Genomic DNA, 22,813 nt, shown 5'->3' with positions numbered 1-22,813 from the left:
TACGGCGCAGAGAAGGGACTACATAAAAGGCAAGAGTGAACATGGGGTCCCTAACATGAACCACTGAGTCCTGGACCAGCTGCAGTGCTGGTGCTTGAAGGAAACGGAATGGAGAGGCACCGGTGACAAGATCCAGTGGGACCTGGTGACGGTTTATGGATGGGGTTGAGAGAGGATGGATGGCTACTGACTTGTGAAACTGACTGTAGTATCACCGAGTGGCTTTTCTCTCTTTTACACTATTTTTAGTCTTGCTTTTTGGTGCAAGGATGGGGTTTGACCACAGGTTCAGTTTGGACACCCTGCATCTATAGTTCAGTGTCAGGAACACAGAGGAGAGGGTGGCTCCTGGGCGGTACAGCGCAGCATGGACTCAGCCCCGTTTTGCCCGGGGAGGCTCATTATCTTGGGTTCACTTTCAGCTAATTTCAGCCTGGAGAGTCTATCTCCTACTTAGATCATCTTAGACAGCTGGTTTTCATGACTGTATCTCTGTTCTTTAACTTGGCTTTATTCTTCACACTCATACCTTGAGCTCACCAGCCTAAGTCCAATTAAGCATCTGGTGAGAAAGGCTCGGCACATTTTTTTTTTTTTAAGAATTATTTATTTAATTTTATTTCTTCTCCATTTTGACCAGAGAGAGACAGAGAGAGGGAGAGTGAGAAAGCAAGCCACCAGGTCTGGGACCTGAACTCTGGCCAGCCAAGCCACCAGGTCTGGGACCTGAACTCTGGTCAGCCATGTAGTAGTCCAGTACCTTAACCACCATACCACTGCTACCTCCAGGCTTGCCACATTTTTGAGATTTCTCTCTTTAGCTCAGTTGTGCTATATTTATAAGGCCTTTTTTCTTTTTTAATCCCAAGTACCCACACTTTGATTTTCTCCTTTTTTTTATTAATTTTAATCAACATGAATGAAATAAAACAAAATACTTAAATAACTACACGATCTACTGCCACAGTGTCTGAAACAGCTCTGTGGCCCTGCAAGGCCAAAATGCTGCCTTGTCATGAATATAGACAACCCAAAGTCAAAGTGGTTGAAGTCTGATCAGTATGACATATGAGACTACCAGTTGCTTCAAAGTAGTACTTTGAAGTTGGGAGGATACATAATCATTGAGAAAACATCGACTCATTCACCCAAAGGTCATGTCACCAACTGCCTACCATCTGGAAGGAAGAAAAAAGTTAGATCCCTACCTCACACCAAAATAAAGATTTTAATGTAAACACTGAAACCTGAAAAGAATTTTAAAAACCACACAAGTAAATACTTCATATTGGAACAGGGAAGCCTAGATATGACTTCAAAGGTAGTTAATAACACTGAGTTCCACCTGAGTTCACAAAGCCATGTAGAGGGAGGCAGAGCTCTTCAGTGTAGAAGCAGTGTGTGGAAATGTCACCTCTCCTCTTCAGTAATGACTCCCACCAGGGTGTAATACTGTTTAAAAAATCGGCTAATGCTTTGGTTCTTTCTAACTCCCGTACAAAGGGTTTTCTGTGAAAGGTCAATATTACCGTACTAAAACGTAACCGAATGTTAGAAAAAGCTTAACTCTTTTTCTCTCTTTTGTCTGATAAGAAAGCCCCCTCTATAGCTGGGTTTGGCAGGACTGGAGGTTACAAGATAGTCTTCAATTTTCAAACATCAGTGACCTCTGATATTGTAGGAATGGAGACTTTAGAGTATTCTGAACTATTGTAAGAAGTATTAAAGAGTTTCACTAGTTCCATCTCCCAAAGTTGTAAGTTAAAAAGATCCTGACTTCCTCTTCCTTCTTTTCTTCCTTTTTTTTCTTTTCAAAAGCATTTTTACTATGTTGCTGTAGCAATCCCCCTACCTTAGCCTTCTAAGTTTTTGGAATTACAGGCAGCTGCCACTGTGTCTGGCCTTTAAAGTGGGTAAGGAATCGGACCCAGCCTTCCACGTGGCCTCAGCCCACTCAGAGGCCAGCACGCACTGCGCAGCTAGATCAAGATCCCTACAGCGTCTCCAGTTCCCTCTGAATGAGATGCCCTTCAACTTTCAAGCACCTCCCATCACCTCACTCCTCTACTCTGAACCAGCTTCCTTCTTTCACCAGACCCAAAGAGGCCCCTAGCAGGACTCCTGAGTTTAATGCTTACAGAGTTCCTCTTCATGGTTCCCTCCATGGTAATCTGCTGCCACTCTAACATCCTCTCATCCATACTGGACATCTAGTGTCAAGAGAAAGTGAAAACTAGCATTCTCAGAATATTTATGGACAGATTGTGTGTCGAGTTGTTTAAAAACAGGTATTTCACTGAATTATGGCACTGAGCACATTGATGCAAAAATAATTTGGGGTAGGAGGGCCCCGCTCTGGAATACTGCCCTGAGAATGACCACGACCTCCCCCAGAAACTCTGTCCTGAGCACTGTCTGTTCCAACCCTCCCGCCAGCCTCTCTTCCGTCGGTCTAACAGGCGATCACCGTCTTTCTGGCTCTACCAGTCCCAGAAAACTAGGGCTGTCACCAACTGTGGCTTAAGTTATGACTGTCCCAGGAGGTTGGCAGTTTTAAAGGACTGGCCCACTGCCCACCCTTCCCAGTACACACTGGGTCTGCTCCTGGGTTGTGAGGTTTTTACCCGAGATTTCAGGGTATGCACCAAGCTTCTCCTCCAACAGATAAAGAGAAGGAGCCAATTTCTCATGCAGAGGGCCAGGTTCTGAAGCAGCTTCCCAGTTCCCTCTCCTGTCACCCACAGTGCCTCATGCTCATTCACTAAAGACCACAAAACCGGGGACCAGCAGTTAGTATAACGGCTATGTCACTGGACTCTCGTGTAGTCAACCATGGTTCAAGTCCCAGACCTGGTGGCTTAAACTTACACAGGGTGCGTGTATGCCCAAGATCCTGAGAGAATGGAGGAGAAGGGACTGCAGCGTGGCTATCCCCCCTGGGGGTGATTTCTCGCTTTCTGTCTCTTTCTGGCGAGCACATGTGCCCTATAGCAAAAACCTCTCAAAACAAACAAACAAACAAACAAAAAATAACAAAAAAGCACAAAGCCGATCTTGGAAGCTAAGGTTGAATCCTGAACCCTCCCGCTGAGGTAGTTTGAAGGCACAGGTATCTGTGCAGTGGGGGACGTCCACACGGTGAGCAGGCCGGCTCAGAGGGAGGGGCTGCTGGCTTTCCCCAGCATTATGATACTGAAGTAAAATGGAAGACTCACTCACAGAATGGTGGAGCAGGATTTTTTTCCATCTTTTTAGCATTCAGCATGCAGACCTTGTCTTAAGGAGTTTCTAGAAACACCATTCTTGTTTGGCTCATGAAACATGTATATTGCACTTTAAAATTTTTAAAAATAATTTAAACTGTAATAATATTTTTGTAATAGAAAATACTGGGTTTCATATTTTCATGCAAATGATAAAATCAAAACACAACTGAAATAGCCTGAAACTTGCCATGATCACCCTTATTTTTATTATTTTTAAGAATTATTAAATTCTGGGACCAGCAGATGGTGTAATGGCTACTTCACTGGATTCCCACGTAGTTGATTGCCATTTGAGTCCCAGACCCGGTGGCTTGAAACTCAAGCTGGGCGTATGTGGGCACATGCATGCGTGCACACGTGCACCCAAGATCCCGAAAGGAGAATGGAGAAGGAATTGTAGCATTGCCATCCCCACTGCGGGGGTGATTTCTTGTTTTCGATCTCTTTCCATCTCTCCGGTGAGTATGCGTGCCCTATAGCAACGATCTCTCTTTAAATAAAAAAAGGATTATTTAATTTTTATTTATTGTTACTCTTATTTTCAAATTTGCTATAGGGCAGGAACACTCGCATGTGTGAGAGAGAAAGTGAGAAAGCAAGCCGCCAGGTCCGGGATTGAACTGCAGTGGACCATGTGGGAGTCTAGCACCTTAACCACCAGGCTTTGTGCTGGTCCCAGCCATGACCACCCTTTACCAGCATATATGCAAACAGTCAGAGCAGTTTATGGGAACACAGGAGAAAGGCAGATGATATTCTTTTTTTTTAAAAAAAGATTTTTGCCACGGGGTGTGTGCACTCAGAGGAGAGAGACAGAGAGACAGAGAGAAATCGCCCTCCAGAGAAGGTGGCCATGCCATAATTCCTCCTCCTCTATTCTCAAGATTTTGGGTGGGTACGCACATGTGCCTGGCATGTTTCTCAAGCCTGATCTGGTATACAGACTAGGACTTGAACTGTGGAGCTGGCCACGTGGGATCCACTGTCTTAACCTCCATGCCACCTGCTGGCCTGGAAGATGACATTCTGACTAAGGTAGACACAAGGAAGAAAGGAAGGGGTGGGTAGGGAGGCTGAGGGGGAAAGAAAGAGGGAGGGAGGAAGCGTCAGAAGACAAGGGAAGACATCATGCCAGGTGCTGGGTGGGGCTGGGAAGATGGGGGGTCAAGTTGGGGGAGGAGGGAAGAAAGGGGGACAACAGATGACAGAGGCCGGCACAGCAGGTTACCTCAGTGGGAGTCAGCAAGCACACAGGGCCCGTGAGTCTGGGTGCCAGACGTCCCTGTGGATGAACCGCAGAGGAAAAGCCAAGGTCCCCGGCAAAGAGAGGGCAAGGGCAGTGTGCTAACACGCTGGCTTCACCAGTAGGGTCTGCAGGCCCAGCCCGGTCGGGCAGGCTGCAGGCTGGAGGCTGTGCTGACCATGCCACCTGAATGACTCATCTGGAAAATGGGATGACGGTGCTGGCCGTGAGCACACTGGAAGGCATGAGTGTAAAGGCCCTGGCTCAGGGCTTGGACCCGATTCACAGGGACGACTGCCATTATTAGCAGATAGTGACCTGGGGCAGAGTCAGGAGCCCTGAGGCCTAATCCTAGTTTTGACACTAACTGATAGCTGACCCTAGGTAACTCATATACACTTTTCTTTTTCAAAAGTTTCTTTCTTTTACAAGAGAGAGGAACAGAGACAGAAAGATACAAACCCTCTACAGGGCCTCACGCGGCAATCTTCTCCCAGCCAGGACCCCGTGCACACCGTGTGTAGGCTGACCTGGGATTGAAACCCTGTCCTTCCATATGGCTTCCAGCTCCATGGAGCAGCATGCTACCACGGCTGGTACGCTCTCTAAATCCACTTTCATCATCTGTAAAATGGGGACAGTGATCACATGTGAACTTTACAGAATTCTCGTAAACATCAAACCAGAGAAAAGGGTTTTGTGAGTTGTGGTCAGCCCCAAGTGCCCCAATAGGAAGCTATTGGTATCCCTGTACTCACAGCTCCAAAGTCCTTCCGCAGCAGGCTCTGGCCGCCCACCCTCCTCGCCCCGTGGTGCTCACGTGGTGCACCCAGCCCCACTCCCTCCAGTGCTGCTCTGTTTCCTTAGTGGCCTCCTCTCTGGTTTCAGGTAGATACACACTATACCAGGGGCTTTTCTGAGGGGAGCAAGAGATGAAGAGGTTGAGAAAAGGAACTCTAAAAGGCGTTTAGAAAAAACACCCACTCCAAATGGTAAAGCCACTTTGGAAAAGTTCCTGTGGAGACCAGTCTTCAGCACCAGTTTGGCATTGTCTTTCTTTTAAAAAGTATTTTGCCAGAGGGCGTATGCACTTGCTAGGGAGAGACAGAGAGAGGAAGTGGGAGAGAGAAGGAAAGTGGAAAGCACCCCCAATGGGGGACAGTTATGTCGCAATGCCTTCTTCTCTACCTCTCCCTGCTTTTGATATTTGGGGCACGCACGCACACCCAGTGTTTTTTTTAAGCCACCAGGTCCAGGACTCTAGCTGACCATATTGGATCCAGCTGCCTTAAACTCCACGCCACCTGCTGGCCCCAACAGTACTAGTTTTCATATAGGAAGCAGTTCTTATAAACATGCCACGCTGGGACGCTGGGACGCGGGGACGCGGGGACGCTGGGACGCGGGGACGCTGGGACGGCAGTCCCTGTACTCTACCCAGAATGGGGAGTGCTCAGGTAGGGTGGGTGTTCTTCAAGACATTAATCTCAAAAGTTCAAGGAAACAAGCAAGTAATTAGAGATGTGGGCAAATACTGATACACAAAGTGTTCATTACGTCATTGATGATCATGAAAAGGGAAACTGTTTAAATGCCCCAGGCAGGAGAATGGTGAGGAAAGACTGATCGCTCCTAAAGATGGAATATGCAGTAAATAAAATATGTAACTTGGAGCAAATTAATGATAAGGAAAAAATAGCATATATACACGTGTGTGTGTGCGCATGCGCCACATGACCTCCGCATGTTTAACAGTGTACTGGCAATAAAACTTTAAAGAAATATGCCCAAAAGTTAATAGTGGCTGTTTCTGGGTTGTCTTTACTTTCATTTCTTTTTTACACATTATCCAAAATTTTCTACCTTGAGCAATTACCACTTTTACCATTGGAAGACTTTTCAAAATACTATTAAGGAAAGGACATTTTTTCTTTTTTTAAGTTAGGAATGAACCACCAAAATGTGCTTAGTTTTCTTATAGGAGAAAAATGAATTTACCATGAATCTATTTATGTTTTGGTCTCAAGAGAAAGATAGAAAACACCCTCCATAGGTCCTCACACCGTGATCCCCAGCCCAGATGGTGAGCAGCCATGTGCCTGGCACATACAGGTCTCAGGACGAGAACTCAGGCCTCCCTTATGGGCCCAGGTGTGTTTCTCCTGCCCCACCACCCAGCCAATGAAGAATATCCTTAAGGGTTGGCCGTGTAGCACGGTGATTCAGTGTGCGCACAGGAAGCTGGATCCCACATGGCTGACCAGGGCGTGAGTCCCAGTCCTGGTGGCTTACATGTCAGGCAGGTCCAGGCATGCCCAGAATCCTCATGGGATGGAGCACTGGAGGGAAAAGGAAGGCAGCCGAACCAGGCCCTGTTGGGGGGTGCCTTGTCTCTCACCCCACCCCTTGTCTATGTGCACACCCTCTGGCATAATAAAAGAAAAATTTTTCCTAAGAATAACCCTTTGTTCTGGTCCGTGAGCACTTGGTGAACAGGTCTCTGTGGTTTTTAAGTCTCCTGCTATGAATATATCCCCATCTGTGGATTCTAAAGACCCCTCCCCAGCCACTGGCTCCTTCTCTGAGTCTTCCTTCATCTTCCTCCTGCTTCTCTCAAGGCTGGCCATAGAACTGAACTGAGTCAAAAATGTCCTGACAGTGCCCAGTACTGTGCAGGCCTGATAAAGGGGTGATGCGTAGAAAGCAACATATAATTTCTCTTTGATTCCTGTTTTGGTTCGTAGGCATACAGACTCACAGACCATCAGACTTTGAAGGGACTTTAGAAGTCACCTAGCCCAAGTTTGGCCATTTTAAAGACATGGACATCACAACTGAGAATGACCAGTCACTAAGTGCATTCTCTCGTTATTATTAGTCAGCACATGGTAGGGAGAACTAACACGAAAACAATATAGACACAGGGGTGTGCTGCTCCTTGAGGTCCTGACTGACACTGGGGGTGGGAGGGAGAGGCAGTGGGGAGGACGGAGATGAAGAGGCTGGGTTACTGAGAACGCTGCAGAGCCCTGCCTGGGGAACGTCAAGGCCAGATGGTGTCTTCAAGTCTCCCCAGCTCTATCCCTCCACATCGGTTGGAGACCACAGGGCCAGGAAGAGGCAGTGGGCCTGGAACAGGGACCACGGGATTGTGCTGTGGGGGGTGGTGCTTTCTGCACAGGGTGCTCAACTGCCTTCTTGAACATACGAACACGAGCAAACTCACTTCAGCCCCCAGCTAAAGCTCCCACTGGGCCCCGAGGGTGCAGTCCTCTGCACCCTCCCCCTGTTTTTCCTTCCCAGCCTCATTCCTTCTATATTCACTCTCCCTCCTGGATTTTTCTCATTCTGACATTTTTCTTCCCAGCCCATAAAGTTTTATGCTACTTAGCTGTTTTCTACACAGCCTTTTGCTCTTTGGGAAGACATTATATAAATCTATTAAGTAATTATATTCTTAAAGGATTAAAATAAAACTAGCAAAAATAATTAAAATGAGATAACATTAAGGGATTTAGGGGGACCTGGCTCTAAGAGAAAATAACTGCTTAGAAATCAAGACCACCACAGGAAGTCTGAGGGCCATCTCCTCGGAGTTGATCCAAGGGACTTCGAAGAGCTTTCTGATTGATGGGTTACTGTAAAAACACTATTATTACGTTCATTTTAAATTTACAACTCAATGAGTCCATAAAAATAGAAGACACATCAGCCACTCTTTACCTATTTGAGGATGCAGTAGAGGAGTCTTTCTTTAGTGAGGACAACGCACTAACTGCTGGGCGGCTGCACACTGAGCTGCGCTCCCACTGCCGCGTGGACTCACTGGCAGTGCAGGTTGTTAGGGCAGACCACCCTGCGGAGCCCGGATGCAAGGGCCACGACAGCCAAGCACTTATTCCAATGCACTCTGAGACAGAGAAGGCCTTTAACTATCCCCCCCTTGCCCTCCTTCTGTGTGTGCTACGGATGGATGCCCCCCAGATATTCTGGGTATTTCTTTTGAAACTCATAACTAGATTTCATTTTCATGAGCAAATCACTTAACATATGAAACTTCATAGAGGGCAAACCTAGGCTCACGTGTTCCAGTTCTGTGCCCTGAAGTGTCGGGCGGCTGGCTGGGCTCCAAGAGCTATATTAGGGAAATACTTTCCTTTCAGCCACAGTTTAAAATGGAACCATGGACATAAACAGAGATCTCGGCTCGTACATATTTATTTGCTAATTTATGCTGATAGATTAGAGGCTCGATAAAAATATGGATAGTACTAATAAATAAATCTCTCATTTTTGATACTAGTGCATACTCTATTAATGCACTGTAGTATAAATAGTTGATAGATGAAGATTATTATCTTAACTGTTTTCCATGCTCAACTTATAGCCCTGTATTTCTTGTTCTCATTCCAGAGATTATTAAGCAATAGTTCTTAGGCAGCAGGGAAAGCAAGTAAGGATGGAGAATTAAACTGATTTGGCCAGCTTCTTCCTCCTTGCTGTAGGGGAGTCTGTTCAAGTTTCTGAAACGTTTCATCAGAAGCCTGGAAACTTGATTCAACTCCACCAATAACTTGCCAAACTAGCAGTGCGAACAGGCTAATACCCTCTCCTAATTGTTCACCTGACTGACAGGTCAAGCGGAAACTGAGTAGTTCATATCTCCCATGGAGACTACTGAAATGGAAATCTTTTTACTAAATTAAGAAACCACAAATATCAAAGAGCCTTGGGGATAACAGTTAAAAACATAAAAGACAAGGCTGTTTATAAGGTTCTTTGAAAGCCATGTCCTGTTCTGAGAGTGCTCCTGGCACTTTATTCCTGGTATGAGATCCAGGTCGACTGTCCCAAGCAGTCACCAGCTCTGCTGGCCTGTTTTCCCTTTAAAGAACTTGGACTAGGGAGGCTTTTTTTAAAAATTACCTAATTTTTTTGTATTATTATTTTTTAATTTGACCATAGAGAGACAAAGAGAGGGAGAAAGAAGGAAAGTGAGAAAGCAAGCTGCAGGGCTGGCAGGTGGTGTGGTGGTTAAAGGTGCTGGATTCCCACGTGGCCGACCATGGTTTGAGTCCCGGACCTGGCGGCATGCTTTTTCACTTTCCCTTTCACTCTGTCTTTCTCTGGTCAAAATAAAAAATAACAACAAATGGAGTTAAATAAACAAATAATTCTTTAAAAGAAAGAAAGCTGCCAGGTCTGGGACTCTAACTGTAGTCAGCCATGCAGGAGTCCAGCATTTTAATCACCAGTCCACCTGCTGGGACGCTGCTTCATATGATGTGAACATAAAAATGTTCTCATAAGAACTAGAAAGCAACCAGATATAAGTTTGTCTTTCATAATATTTTAAATCAGTTAAGAAAGAAATACGGAATTACACTGTCTTGATCAGTACCTGGAGCTCCGTGTGTGTGTGTGTGTGTGTGTGTGTGTGTGTGTGTGTTCAAATTGGTAGTAGAAGTGATACCCTAGTATCACTTCTTTTCAGCCTGAAGAACTTCAGTATTTTCGTGACACAGGTCTGCTAGCAGTGGATTCTTTCCATTCTTACGTGGGAATGTTTCTAGTTTGCCTTCTCTTGGGAAAGACAGTTCTGCTGAGCAGAGGATCCCTCCGGCTCTTTACTAGGTCATCTCACCGCCTGCTGCCCTCTGTTTCTGACGAGAAGCACTGAGCTGCAAATCTCACTGGAGTTCCATTGTACTTGCCAGTCGCTTCTCATGCTGCTTTCCTTGCCATTCAAACTTTTGATTACGAGATGCCCGGATGTGGGTCTCTGTGTTTATCCTAACTGGAGCTTGCTAAGCTTCTTAGATGCCTACATCAGTGTTTTTCATCAAACTTGGGAAGTTAATGTTCTTCAAATATTTAAAATTATGGGCTAGTTCCTTGGCACAGTGGTAATGTGCTGCTCAAGAGAAGTCGGATCCCACAAGGCAAATGTGTTTCGAATCATTGGCCAGGTCAGCCTGAAACACAGTGGGCACATACACAAGTGCCCAGGTTCTGCCTGGCTGGAGAACTGGAGGAAAGAGAGTGTGGTGTGACCACACTCTGTGGATCTCTTATCTCGTTCTCTCTCCCTTATTCTCTTTTCATCACATGTATACACATGAATAAAGTATTAGTAAAACATCTGTGGGACCAGCAGATGGCATAACGGTTATGTCACTGGACTCCCATGTAGTTGACCATGGTTCAAGTCCCAGACCTGATGGCTTAAAACTCATGCTGGGCATGTGGGCGTAAGTGCCCAAAATCCCAAGAGGCGACCGGAGGAGAAGGGACTGCGGTGTGGTCATCCCCCTGGGTGGTGATTTCTTGCTTTCTATCTCTCCATCTCTCTGTCTCTCTGCAAGTGTACATGCCCTATAGCAACCATCTCTCTTAAAAAAAATAACGAAACATTCCTACATATTTCTACCCTGTTCCCATGTCTACTTCTGGTACACCCATTAGCAGACTACACAGTAGCCTGCAGCCCTCTGTGGTTTTGTTAATTTTTCTTCACTCTTTTTCCCTTCTGTTCATTAGGCTGTATAATTGCAATTGCTCTGTCTTCTTTCTTCTGCCAACTCCTATTTACTGCTAAGCCCTTCTCATGAGTTTTTTTGTCCATTTTGGTTATCATACTTTTAAATTCTAGAATTTATTTTTTATAAAACAATTATTTATTATAAAACCCACATTAACATAAACTTTACCATCTTAGCAATTTTTTTCTTTAATTGCCAAAGTGTACTGCACATGCCAGAGGGAGAGAGATATTGAGAAAGCACACTCCCCCCCACCCCCCCCGCCTTGGGGCATTGGTCATACCACAATCTTTTTTCTTCTTTTCCCCAACCTGTCAGGATTTGGAGTACACACACATGTATACTTGGTGTATTTTGTCTTTTTTTTTTTTTTCTGCTATAGGATACATGCACTCACTAGAGAGAGAGAGAGAGAAAGAAAGAGAGAGAGAGAGAGAGAGAGAGAAATCATCCCCTAGAGGGGATGGCCATGCCATAATTCCTTCTCCTCCATTCTCCTCTTGGAGAACAAAAACACATCCAGTGTGTTTTTCAAGTTTCTGGGTCTGGAACTCAAACTGTGCTGCCGGCCATGTGAGATCCAGCCACCTTAACCACCAAGCCACCTAGCTAGCCCAACCTAGTATATTTTTCAAGTCATTAGGCCAGGAATTGAACCACAGTAGGCTATGTGGGATCCAGCTTCCAATGTACTGCACTTAACCACTCTACTGTGATGCCAGCCTACCATTTTAATTATTTTTAAGCACATAGGTTCAACAGTATAAATACATCTACATCATGGTTCAACCATCACCACTCACAGAACTTTAGTCATTTGAAAAACCTAAAATGCTATACCCACTAAGCAATTCTTCATTCCCCCTTCCCCAGACCCTGGCAACTGACAGTCTACTCTCTGTTTCTATGAATTGCACTACCTAAGTACCTCAGATGAGTAGAATCACACAGTATTTGCCTGTTTGTGACCGGCCTATTTCACTTAGCATAGTATCTTCAGGGTTTATCCATATTGTAGCATGTGCCAAAATTTCCTTCTTTTCTAAGATTGAACAATATTTTACATTTTGTTTATCTGTCATCCATCAATGAGCATTTGAGCTGCTTCCACTTTTCAACTGTTGTAAATAATGCTGCTATAAAATGGATGTAGAAATATATCTTTGAAACTATGCTTTCAATTATTTTGGGTATATTCCCACAAGTGGAACTGCTAGACTGCACAGTACTATTATGTTAACTATTTAGAGGAAATGTCATACTGTTTTCCCCAGGAGCCTCACTAGTTTCACCAATAGTACACAAGGATTCCAAATTCTCTACATCATTGTCAATACTTGTTATTTTCTATTGTTTTTCTTTTTTAACATATAGTATCCATTCTATTAGGTACGAGATGATATCTCATTGAGGTTTTTATTTTCATTTCCCTAATTATTAGTGATGTTGAACATCTTTTCAACACTTGTTGACCATCTGTGTATCTTCTTTCCAGAAATGTCTATTCAAGTTCTTTGCCCATTTTTAATCAGGTTATTAGTGTTTCTGTGTTGAGCTGTAAGAGTTCTTTATATATTCTGAATATTAATCTCTTACTAGATACATGATTTGAAAACACTTTCTCCCACTCTGTAGGTTGCCTTTTTTATTCTACATCCTTTGTGTATAGAAGTTTTAAATTAAAAATAAATGATATCTTTCATGAAACACATACACAATTCCCATCATGTCTGTCATGCTGTAACCACCCCACCCCCAGGTCCCCAGTCAGCCAGGATCCTATGGGATGCTCACTCCCACATGCACCAGTTTTAAATTTGATGTAATCCAATATTTTCACTTTTGTTGCCTGTACTTTAGTGTCATATCTCCATTTTGTTCTTTTTTATTTATGTTAGATAGCATATGCATGTATGCACATGCATGCATGACAGAGGGAGAGAGTGAAAGCACGCTCAACAAGGTCTTGTCACATTGCAATCTCCTTTCTCCACCCCTCCAGTGGTTCTGGTGTGTTTTCAGGCTGACTTGGGATCCAAACCACGGTCACCATTTGGTTTTCAGTCCTGAAGGATACTTGTATTACTGCCGCACCACAGTGCCTGGGCCTTGGTTCTTTTTAAAATAATTTTTCTCTTTCTGTGGATAGTCTCCATTTGATGAGTCATTGCCATTATATCTTCTTTTAACTCTTTAAACATGGTTTTCTTTAGTCTTTGAACATATTTATAATGGCTGCTTTGAAGCCTCTGTCTGGAAGTTTGTTATCTAGGCCTCCTTAAAAGCAGTCTCTGTTGCCTGTTGCCCTCTCTCATCTCCCATATGTATGTGTGTGTGTGTGTGTGTGTGTGTGTGTGTGTGTGTATATATCACACTATGTTATTTCTTAACAGGTATTATAATTTTTGGTTGAAAACGGAACCTTTTAGATAATATATTGTAGAAACTCTGGTGCCTAATCCCCTCAGTTCTCCTAGGTTTTACTGTTAATTGACTGTCTACGTAATTGTCTGAACTAATTCTGTGAATTCTACTTCCCCTACATTGTACAACCACAGATAACCATGCTTAATTATCCCCCTTCATTTTTATATCTTAGTCTGTCTTGATAGGGATCACCCTGGGACAACATAACTAATTTATTGGTCAAAGGTTGTGCTTAAGCCCCTTAGCCAGTTAAATTTTCACCCTTTACCTGGACAGGAAGCAAAGAGTGGAGGGGACGTCTGAATACAAAGGGACAACGCAGGATATCTGTGGTGAATTGGAGTCATTTTGCATTCTGTCTGTAGTGATGGTCATAAAAAGCTGTGCTTGTGTAAAACTCACAAAACTGTACTCCAGAAAAAGTGCATTTAGGGACCAGTAGAAGGCATAATGGATACTTTGCTGGACTCCTGTGTAGTCGATCACAGTTTGAGTCGCAGACCAGAAGCTTAAAACTGATGCCAGGCGCATGCATGCCCAAAATCTTGAGAGGAGAATGGAGGAGAAGGGATTGAGGCATGGCCATCCCCCCACCTCGGGGATGGGAGGTGGGGGATTTCTCACTTTCAGTCTCTCTTGTGAGTGCACGTATCCTATAGCAAAAATTTCTCTTAAAAACAAACAAAAAAAACTCACACTGGGCACGATCCCAAGAGGAGAATGAAGGAAAAGTATTACAACATGACCATTCCCCCTGGGGGGTGATTTCTCACCTTCTGACTCTTGTAAGTGCATGTTCCCGATATCGAAAATCTCTCTTAAAAAAAAAAAAAAGAATTTCAAGTAATTTTTTAAAAGTGACCTTTTAAAAAAGGATACACTCATACCTGTATTGCTCTTACTTATGATGGATCCGATTTGATCCCATGAGTTTCTAGAAGTTCACTATATAACAGTCTGTAAAATGAAAATAGAAACTCTTTCTATTACAATTGCCTGCTGAGGATAATTTCCTTTCAAAAAATAATAAAAATTAAACTAAAAAATTGAACTAAAAAATTATCATTGCAATATTTAACATGATACTTAGTATCATACTTAGTATGATAATGTTAAACTTTAATATCTAATCAAGAGAAATTTTGTCTGGGTGAGATTTGAGTCATTTTTCTTCAAATAAAATTTCTGTACTTATTTAATTGTTACTGACAAGTCTCACAAAGCCCAAAGACACTGTGACTTAAAGATCAAGAAAAAAACAAACAAATGTAAAAAAAAGTAGAGAAGGCAAAAATCAGGCCTGACAGGAAGAGGTGCATGGCCGGACACTCAGCACTCCAAGTCCCCAGGAATCCTCGGCTCTGCACAGCAGGCAGAGGCAGAAAGTGACAGAAGAGCCCAACAATTCTCCCCTCCTGCTCCAACTGCCACTTTAATTTCAAGTCATGTCTAAAGCAATCACTTTCTTTTTAAATCCTTTATAATAGATGAGCTTACTTATAACTCCCAGCCACCTCAAATTAACTATGTTCGTATCTCTTAGTTGTGCTTTGAGACTTCGGAGTAAAGGCAAAAACAAACCACAGAAAACAAAAATGAACAAGCAAAAAAACTGAAAGAAAGAAAATAACTCAATCCAAACCTTTAAACTGAGATCCATTCTCAGCCTCCTCTTACCAAAGCCATACTGTTTCCCTTGACAGCCACCACAGTCTTCCTGCCTTGTCTAATTTAGTTTATAGTCTCAGAAAATATTTTTTATCTGCTGCTATGGTTTAAAAGTATCCCACAAAAATTCCTATGTTAAAATTTGGTGAGCCGTTGTAAAGGTATTAAAGATCCCGCCTGATTAAGATGGCCCACTGTGTTGATCAAATTCTGATGGAATGAAGACCACTCCTATAAGGATGAAGAATGATGAGAAGGAAATGTGAAGAACCAGTTTTCTGCGTTCCAAATATTCCAGGAAACACTCTTCTTGAAAATCACGCCAGGCACATGTGCGAGCATGCTCAGAATCCCAGGAGGAGAATGGAGGAGAGGGGACTGCAGCGTGACCATCCTTCTGGGGTGATTCCTTAGTTTCCATTTCTCTGTCTCTCCAGTGAGTGCACACACCCTATGGCATGTGCCCTATAGCAAACTAAAAAAAAAAAGTAGAGCCTTTGAGAGGAGAGTGGCATGGCATAAGATGACCAGAGTGGGGTCCCCCCACCTGAATACTGGTGAATGTATAGGGAGGGGAGCCGAGACCAGAGCAGAGACATGCAAAAACAGACATAGGTCTCTGTCCTCTGCTGTGTTGTGATGCAGCAAGAAGACCCTTACAGACACAGGCACCATGCTCTTGGGCTTCTCAACTTCAAAAGTGTAAGCTAAATAAACTCTATGGTGATAAATTGCCCAGGCTTAGTGTTACTGTTACTAGAAACACAATCAACGAATACATCAATACCTTTTAAAGAAGTAAAAAAAAAAAAAAACCAAGGCAAAATAAAAACAGTGTTTTCTTTTTTCCTTTGGCCACTCAATTTGCAATGAAGTCTATTCACCAAATTCTTTTTGTAATGTGAATGATTTTTAAAATGTGTTTATTATTATTTTATACATTCAATTGCTATGCATCATTTCTATTAACCGAATCCTCACCACCTAGTACTCTGTCCTGATTTGGCATTTATACCTGTGTGCTCACACGGTGTGCTGGAGAGCCTTGCCACTCACCTCGGGTGCACTGCTTGGCAGCTAGGTCACACTGCTGTCCTAGCAACTGTCCCACCACAGTTTGCACTGGGAACAAGACTCTATACCTGAATACCTGACTACCTGAGGTAAAGGGTCCACCCACATCTCTTCTTTTCCTCAGAGAAAAGGAGGACACGCCCATGTGAGGTGTGTCTTCACTTCCCCGAGGAGGCAACAGTGCAGAGATGAGCTGCATGACTACTCCCACAAGACCACAAGAAGACCACTCCTTGTAAGGATGAAGAATGGAGAGGAGGAAACGTGGAGAACCAGTTTTCTGAGTTCCAAGTATTCCAGGAAACTCTCTTGTATGGGTAACAGCAATTCCAAGCCAAAGGTTAGGCCTAAATATGGCAGGCTGATCGTGATTCTAAATTCCTTTCAGTTTCTCAAGGCACCTTGGTTTTAAGTTAAGTTTAAGGTATTAGTTCTACTGAAAGTGGATTCCATTCAGTCAAATCTGCTGGCAGATTCCATTTTACTGTGGGCCTGGGTTCAGAAACGTACTTCAAAGAGAGACCCTGTGAATAACCGTTAAAAGTACTTATTCTCTGTGTCACTGTGTAAAGTAGGTTGTGGGACAAGGGGAAGAAAACTGTTTTTGTTCAAGATTTTCTTAAATCAACTGTCGCCAACACCACAACAGTTGCCCAAAATGACCTTGTTGATGAAGACCACAAGGACACCCGAGCGGCGTCTGGCAGGAATAACCGAGGGAGTCGGCTCTCTCTAAAAGCGCTATCACTGTTAGTCAACACTGGTGAGATGCACTCTGATACTACACAGACAAGTGCTTGGAAATACTAGCGAGGTGGCTGTTCATCCATCATCTCTCACCCCTGTCACTCGGCATATTCTCGGAGGTCTACTGCATATGCTTCCATCATCTACTATTCTGAACTGAGAACCAGTTGGCCATGTGGGAGTCTAGTGCTCTAATCACCATGCCACCTGTTGGCCCCAATAGTTCTTTTTTAAAAAGAAAGTTTTAAATTATCTTATAGATAATACATGCTCGCTGAAGAAAAAACAGACACATAACCAAAAAGAAGAGCAAACAACTATTACCTTTAGGTTGATTAACTTACTTCCGGGGGAACAGAGAAACATAGCGGGAAGGAAAAAGAAATGGGGAGAGAGACAGGCATCTCTAACCAGGTCTTCCCGTGGCAATGCTCTCTCAGCAGGGCCACAGAGTGCCGGCAGGTGCACCTGTGCTGCTGAGGCAGACGGGGGATGCAAGGCCAGAACCCTCCCCATGGTCTCTAGTAGCAGGCAGCACACTCTCTGTCCTGACTCCACACACTTCCCTGTGCCACCGGGACGGCCAGGGCCTCACTCTTATAACCGGATCATAAATGCATGGTATTTTATAACCAGCTAGTTTTATCCACTCTGCACCTAACCGTCATGCAAATGCCTGCACAGTGTTGCATTATATGGCAACACTAAATTATTTCACTCCTACCGTATTAGGGCTGTTTCTCGGGATACTTTGTTGAATTATTGGGTCAGTAACTCCTATATAGTCTAATAATAAGTAAAGGCTCCCTTTCCATTTTTTCCTTCAATTTTTTTTTTATTAAACAACTATAATGAGACAAAGTTTATTCCAAACCACCTAGTCACTCTTATTTTTAATGCCACCTATGTGGACTACCTATAAATTGATTTAGAAATATAATTTTTCCAAAGAATAAAACCCCTCAAATTGACTATTTAGTATTTCTCTCTGTACAGAAATGAAGAAAGCCCTTTGCCATCATTAAGAACCAAACTAGGGCCGTCAGGTGGCACAGTGGTTAAGGTACTGGACTCCTACATGGCCGACTGTGGTTCTAGTCCTGGACCTGATGGCTTGCTTTCTCACTTTACCTCTCTCTCTCTAGTCAAACTAAAAATAATAAAAATAAATAAAACAATTCTTTTAAAAGAACCAAATTAATCAGACACTTGAGATTTTCCCTGTTGGATATACAGTTATTGAGAGTTCATGGGTTTCAAAGAAACTTTATATTCAGAGACTCGTGCAGAGTTCTGAAAATCAGCTCTCTGTGCCCCTGGACTCTGGAGACTACCTGCCCTATCAGCGTGCAGTCATCATGTCTGCTGGGCCTGTAACCCCGAAAGTACACACAGACGGAGAAAGTGACAGTGCACGCAGCTTCATGTCTCACACACGGAGGTCCAAAGATGGAGTATTATCATCAGCACATATACTTGCTACCTTTATCCCTCAGGGCCCCCTTAATGGCAAACTAGAGTTTGAGCCAAGCTATCTGCACCTGTCTTTTTGCATTTCAAGGCTCCCCCTACCCCCAAAGACAGGGTCTCACTGTGTCACGACCTCGGCCTCCCAAGTAGCTGGAATACAGGTGCTACAACCACAGCTGGCCTTCAGGACGGGCTGGAACTGAAGCCACGCCTCACATGTGGCCTCAGCCAGCAGAGCAGCAGTGGCCGGTGTGTTACTGTGGCTGGGCCTCAAGGCATTTTTAATATTCTGTGAACATGTCATTAACTATAGCTATAAAAGCCTACCTATCCCATTTTCAAATGTGCAGATACCAGTGCTGTGATTTTTTGGCTAAGATAAGATGTGTCTTTTGTGGACACGGCAATATTACTTGGGTGGCACTTTTTAAACAGCACTGGCAAAATGTGTCCTCAGAGAGCGCTTTCCTCACTAGGACCAAAAAGGCTTCTATTGTACTGATCCTGCACAAAGTGGAACAGACACACACACTTTCTTCCAACCCAAGACAATTCCACCAAGAAGCACAGAGGAAGATATACAAAAGGACAAAGGCAACTAAATTAAGATGCATTTATATAATGCGAAAAAAAAACCAAAACAATAAAAACCCCGGGGGGCAGGACTAGGAGGCAACGCGTAGGAGTAGCCATCGGAGAAGAGGTAAGTGCTGCTACCTTGTTGACTCCAGATGGCTCTCACGTGCGAGGGGCGGAACACCCACGGCCTTGGACATCTCAACCCAATCACGTCCTTCCCTCTGTATTAAGTACTCCATGTGTAGCTCTGGGCCCCTGGCCGGGGACTGAAAACCCCAAGATAAAGTAGGCCCTCCCTTCCCCGTCTAGTGGAGGTGCTCAGATGGACAGGGCGTACACTGAGCTCACATTCCTGGTAGTCTTGCAAGGCTGCCCCTGCGGCGGGATGCTGGATGGAGGTCCCATGTGGGGCTGGGGAAGAACACGGCCGTAGTGACATGACGGCTCATCCACCACTCTTCTGCTGTGGAAGTGACAGTGCTGGGAATACAGGGACAGAGGCCAACATCCCCTACAGCCTTCTCACTTCTGAAATGGGCTTTCGACGAGGCAGCCCGCCTGGCCAGCAGTCGGGGGCCTACCTCCACGGCCATCACAGGGGCTCCCCATCACACCATACATACTACCACTGCCCCAATTCCCCAGCAGGTGGCTGTGAACATCAGGTGGGGCGAGGAGTGTCTACTTCGTAACCCTCTGAGAAAATAAAACGGGACATGCCTGGTAACACAGTACCGCTGCTCTCATTGATCCTTGTCAGAAATGGGCACCAGCTCAGCTACTGACACCAGAAAGGCAATTGCAACATCTTCTTGGTTGATTATTAATCTTCTCTAGGTAACACAAAGAAATCCTAAGCAAAGTCAGAGCAAGAAGGGACTTTGAGAGGTCATTTTTCTCCCAACTTTAGAAATGATAGTAAAAAAACTGCAAAGAGAAACTCACTTTTGGTTGACTTCAAGGGAAAAAGTTCACATTTCCCAGCATCTAAGCTCCTCTCTGTACGTATGTTTGTTTATTTATTTTAATTTTGCTAGAGGGCACATGAGCTCACTGGAGAGAGAGAAGGAAAGAGAAAGTGAGAAAGCACCCCCCACCACCACGGGGAATGGTCCCATTGCAATCCCTTCTCCTCCACTCCTCCCTCCTTTTGGGATTTTGGACACACATGCACCCAGCATGTTTCTCAAGCTGCAGGGTCCAGGATTCAAACTGTGTGGCTGGCCAACTGGGCTCCAGCTGCCCCGAGGCTGCCCCGGCGGCGGGATGCTGGATGGAGGTCCCATGTGGGGCTGGGGAAGAACACGGCCGTAGTGACATGACGGCTCATCCACCACTCTTCTGCTGTGGAAGTGACAGTGCTGGGAATACAGGGACAGAGGCCAACATCCCCTACAGCCTTCTCACTTCTGAAATGGGCTTTCGACGAGGCAGCCCGCCTGGCCAGCAGTCGGGGGCCTACCTCCACGGCCATCACAGGGGCTCCCCATCACACCATACATACTACCACTGCCCCAATTCCCCAGCAGGTGGCTGTGAACATCAGGTGGGGCGAGGAGTGTCTACTTCGTAACCCTCTGAGAAAATAAAACGGGACATGCCTGGTAACACAGTACCGCTGCTCTCATTGATCCTTGTCAGAAATGGGCACCAGCTCAGCTACTGACACCAGAAAGGCAATTGCAACATCTTCTTGGTTGATTATTAATCTTCTCTAGGTAACACAAAGAAATCCTAAGCAAAGTCAGAGCAAGAAGGGACTTTGAGAGGTCATTTTTCTCCCAACTTTAGAAATGATAGTAAAAAAACTGCAAAGAGAAACTCACTTTTGGTTGACTTCAAGGGAAAAAGTTCACATTTCCCAGCATCTAAGCTCCTCTCTGTACGTATGTTTGTTTATTTATTTTAATTTTGCTAGAGGGCACATGAGCTCACTGGAGAGAGAGAAGGAAAGAGAAAGTGAGAAAGCACCCCCCACCACCACGGGGAATGGTCCCATTGCAATCCCTTCTCCTCCACTCCTCCCTCCTTTTGGGATTTTGGACACACATGCACCCAGCATGTTTCTCAAGCTGCAGGGTCCAGGATTCAAACTGTGTGGCTGGCCAACTGGGCTCCAGCTGCCCCAAGTGCCATGCCAGAGGCTGGCCCCCCACTGTATAACCAATACCTCCCTCTTGGTATCTTGGCCCGGGGTTCTCAAGTGCACATTGGAGGCACTCATGGCTTTCCGGCTGGGCCCCGCCCCACCGTCTCGGAATGGTGGTCCTGGGTGGGGCCTGAGGACTCGCCTTTCTCACAAGGTGGCCCTGATGCTGGCTCCAGGGAGCAGACATGCTGCGAGCAGCACGTTCCCAGCTTTCTTACCGGGCTTACCCACACTGTCAATGGCAAAGGACCTTTGCCGGTCACCATTCTTCCGTACTGAGGCTCACATATAATTGAATACCAATCCAAGAGTCCCCAGCCATGTATTCCTCTCCAGGCTAAATAATAGAAGTGTCCCAACCTCTTATTATAGGGATCATTTCCCAACCCTTTAATCATTTTCCCGAGGAGCTTTGTTGAGCCCTCTCCAAGTCTCTCTGAGCCATGAACTAGCCCCAGAGCCTTAGTCAGAGACAGGCTGAGGTCAGGCCGAAGGGCAGAATGACTCACAGCCTCACACCGCCTCCTCTCCCATCCCCAGCCTGCTGGAGGGCCCTTCCCATCCCCAGCCCACTCGCTGGCTCTTCCGCTCAGGCTCCTGAATCCTGTGCGAGCCACACTCAGGATCAGCCGGCCTTCCTCATGCCTCTCTTCGGGGAAGCCGAAGGCCTTTTCTCACTAATGTATCAGGAGGCCCAACAGCATAAAGCAGTGTGGGATTATGGCCTCAGCCTGTTCAACACAAGTCAGTTTAGAAGGAACAAGAACCAGAATTCAAGTTCAGACTTCAATGTGAGAAAGACCCTTTTTAGATCCACTGGCGACATCCGGTTTAGAGCAACAGTTGCCAGCGCCTGAGACTGCGGGGGCTCCCGCCCTGTGCAGCAGGATGGCCGCAGAGACCTGCAGAGGGGAGGAGGTTCCTGGGCTCAGCCTTCCAGGACTCCACCGCCTCCCTGGCGGCTGGGGGGGAGGGACGCAGCCCCAGCTGGCACCGCGGTCAGTCTTAATCCCACCTGGCAAAAGCCCAGAGGAGCTGAAGAAAGCTAAATGCCCTCGACCTGCCCCTCCACCTTGTTTCCCTCCTCTTCTCTCCACATTCTTCCTTCTGCCAGCTCACGTACTGCTGTCGGGGCGCAGTCTGTGTACTGCCCCACGTCAGCACGTGAGGTCTCTGCGAGCAGAACCATGCATTCTTTGTGCATTGTTTGTGCCTGGGGGTGCTTAATACATGCTCCAGAGCGGCAGTCATCCCAGCGTTCCCTGGAGAAATCGGCACTCCTCCCGAGGGCCAGACCCGATTTCCACACACTTGTGTACCAGACAGGCAGAGCCGAGGGTCCTCTGCCCGTGGTCCCTTTCATTTTAAATCAAACACGTGGAACCCCACACAACAGAGCCTCTTCCCACAAATTTCTTTTGAAATGTGCTCGCTGAACTTTCGGCTCCAAACCACACGGCAACCTGTTACATAAGGCGGCTCCCTGCAGTGCCCACGAGGAGCCTGGCAGGAGCCTCACGTGGATGGAGGAGAGCAGAGGAAAGCTTCCTGTCTGCTGCCTGGTCACCTCGCCCAGCTCCAGAGCAGAAGGCCCTTCGCTAAGAAGAACACAGCAGTGAAATACACCTGCCATCGGCAGCTATGCCAT

General features: G+C 45.4%; 1 protein-coding gene across 9 annotated transcripts in view; it reads right to left on the bottom strand.

Annotated features, from left to right (window-relative positions):
* The window catches only part of SLC20A2 (solute carrier family 20 member 2), a 101,735-nt gene that overhangs the window by 39,016 nt on the left and 39,906 nt on the right, over positions 1-22,813 (bottom strand). Inside the window, exon 1 of one of the 9 annotated variants that reach the window (XM_006141654.3) lies at positions 19,962-20,067. The exons of 7 other annotated variants lie outside the window; for them this stretch is intronic. The gene's annotated coding sequence lies outside the window, so the exon portion shown is untranslated. Of the gene's footprint in view, positions 1-4,971; positions 5,134-19,961; positions 20,068-22,813 lie in introns of those variants that run through there. One more of the 9 variants, XM_014592777.1, reaches the window with a different exon arrangement.

Source organism: Tupaia chinensis, unplaced genomic scaffold, assembly GCF_000334495.1.
Source record: "Tupaia chinensis unplaced genomic scaffold, TupChi_1.0 Scaffold000061_1, whole genome shotgun sequence".
Lineage (NCBI taxonomy): Eukaryota > Metazoa > Chordata > Mammalia > Scandentia > Tupaiidae > Tupaia > Tupaia belangeri.
Note: the sequence above shows the minus strand (reverse complement) of the source record. Positions and strands in the feature narration are given on the sequence as shown.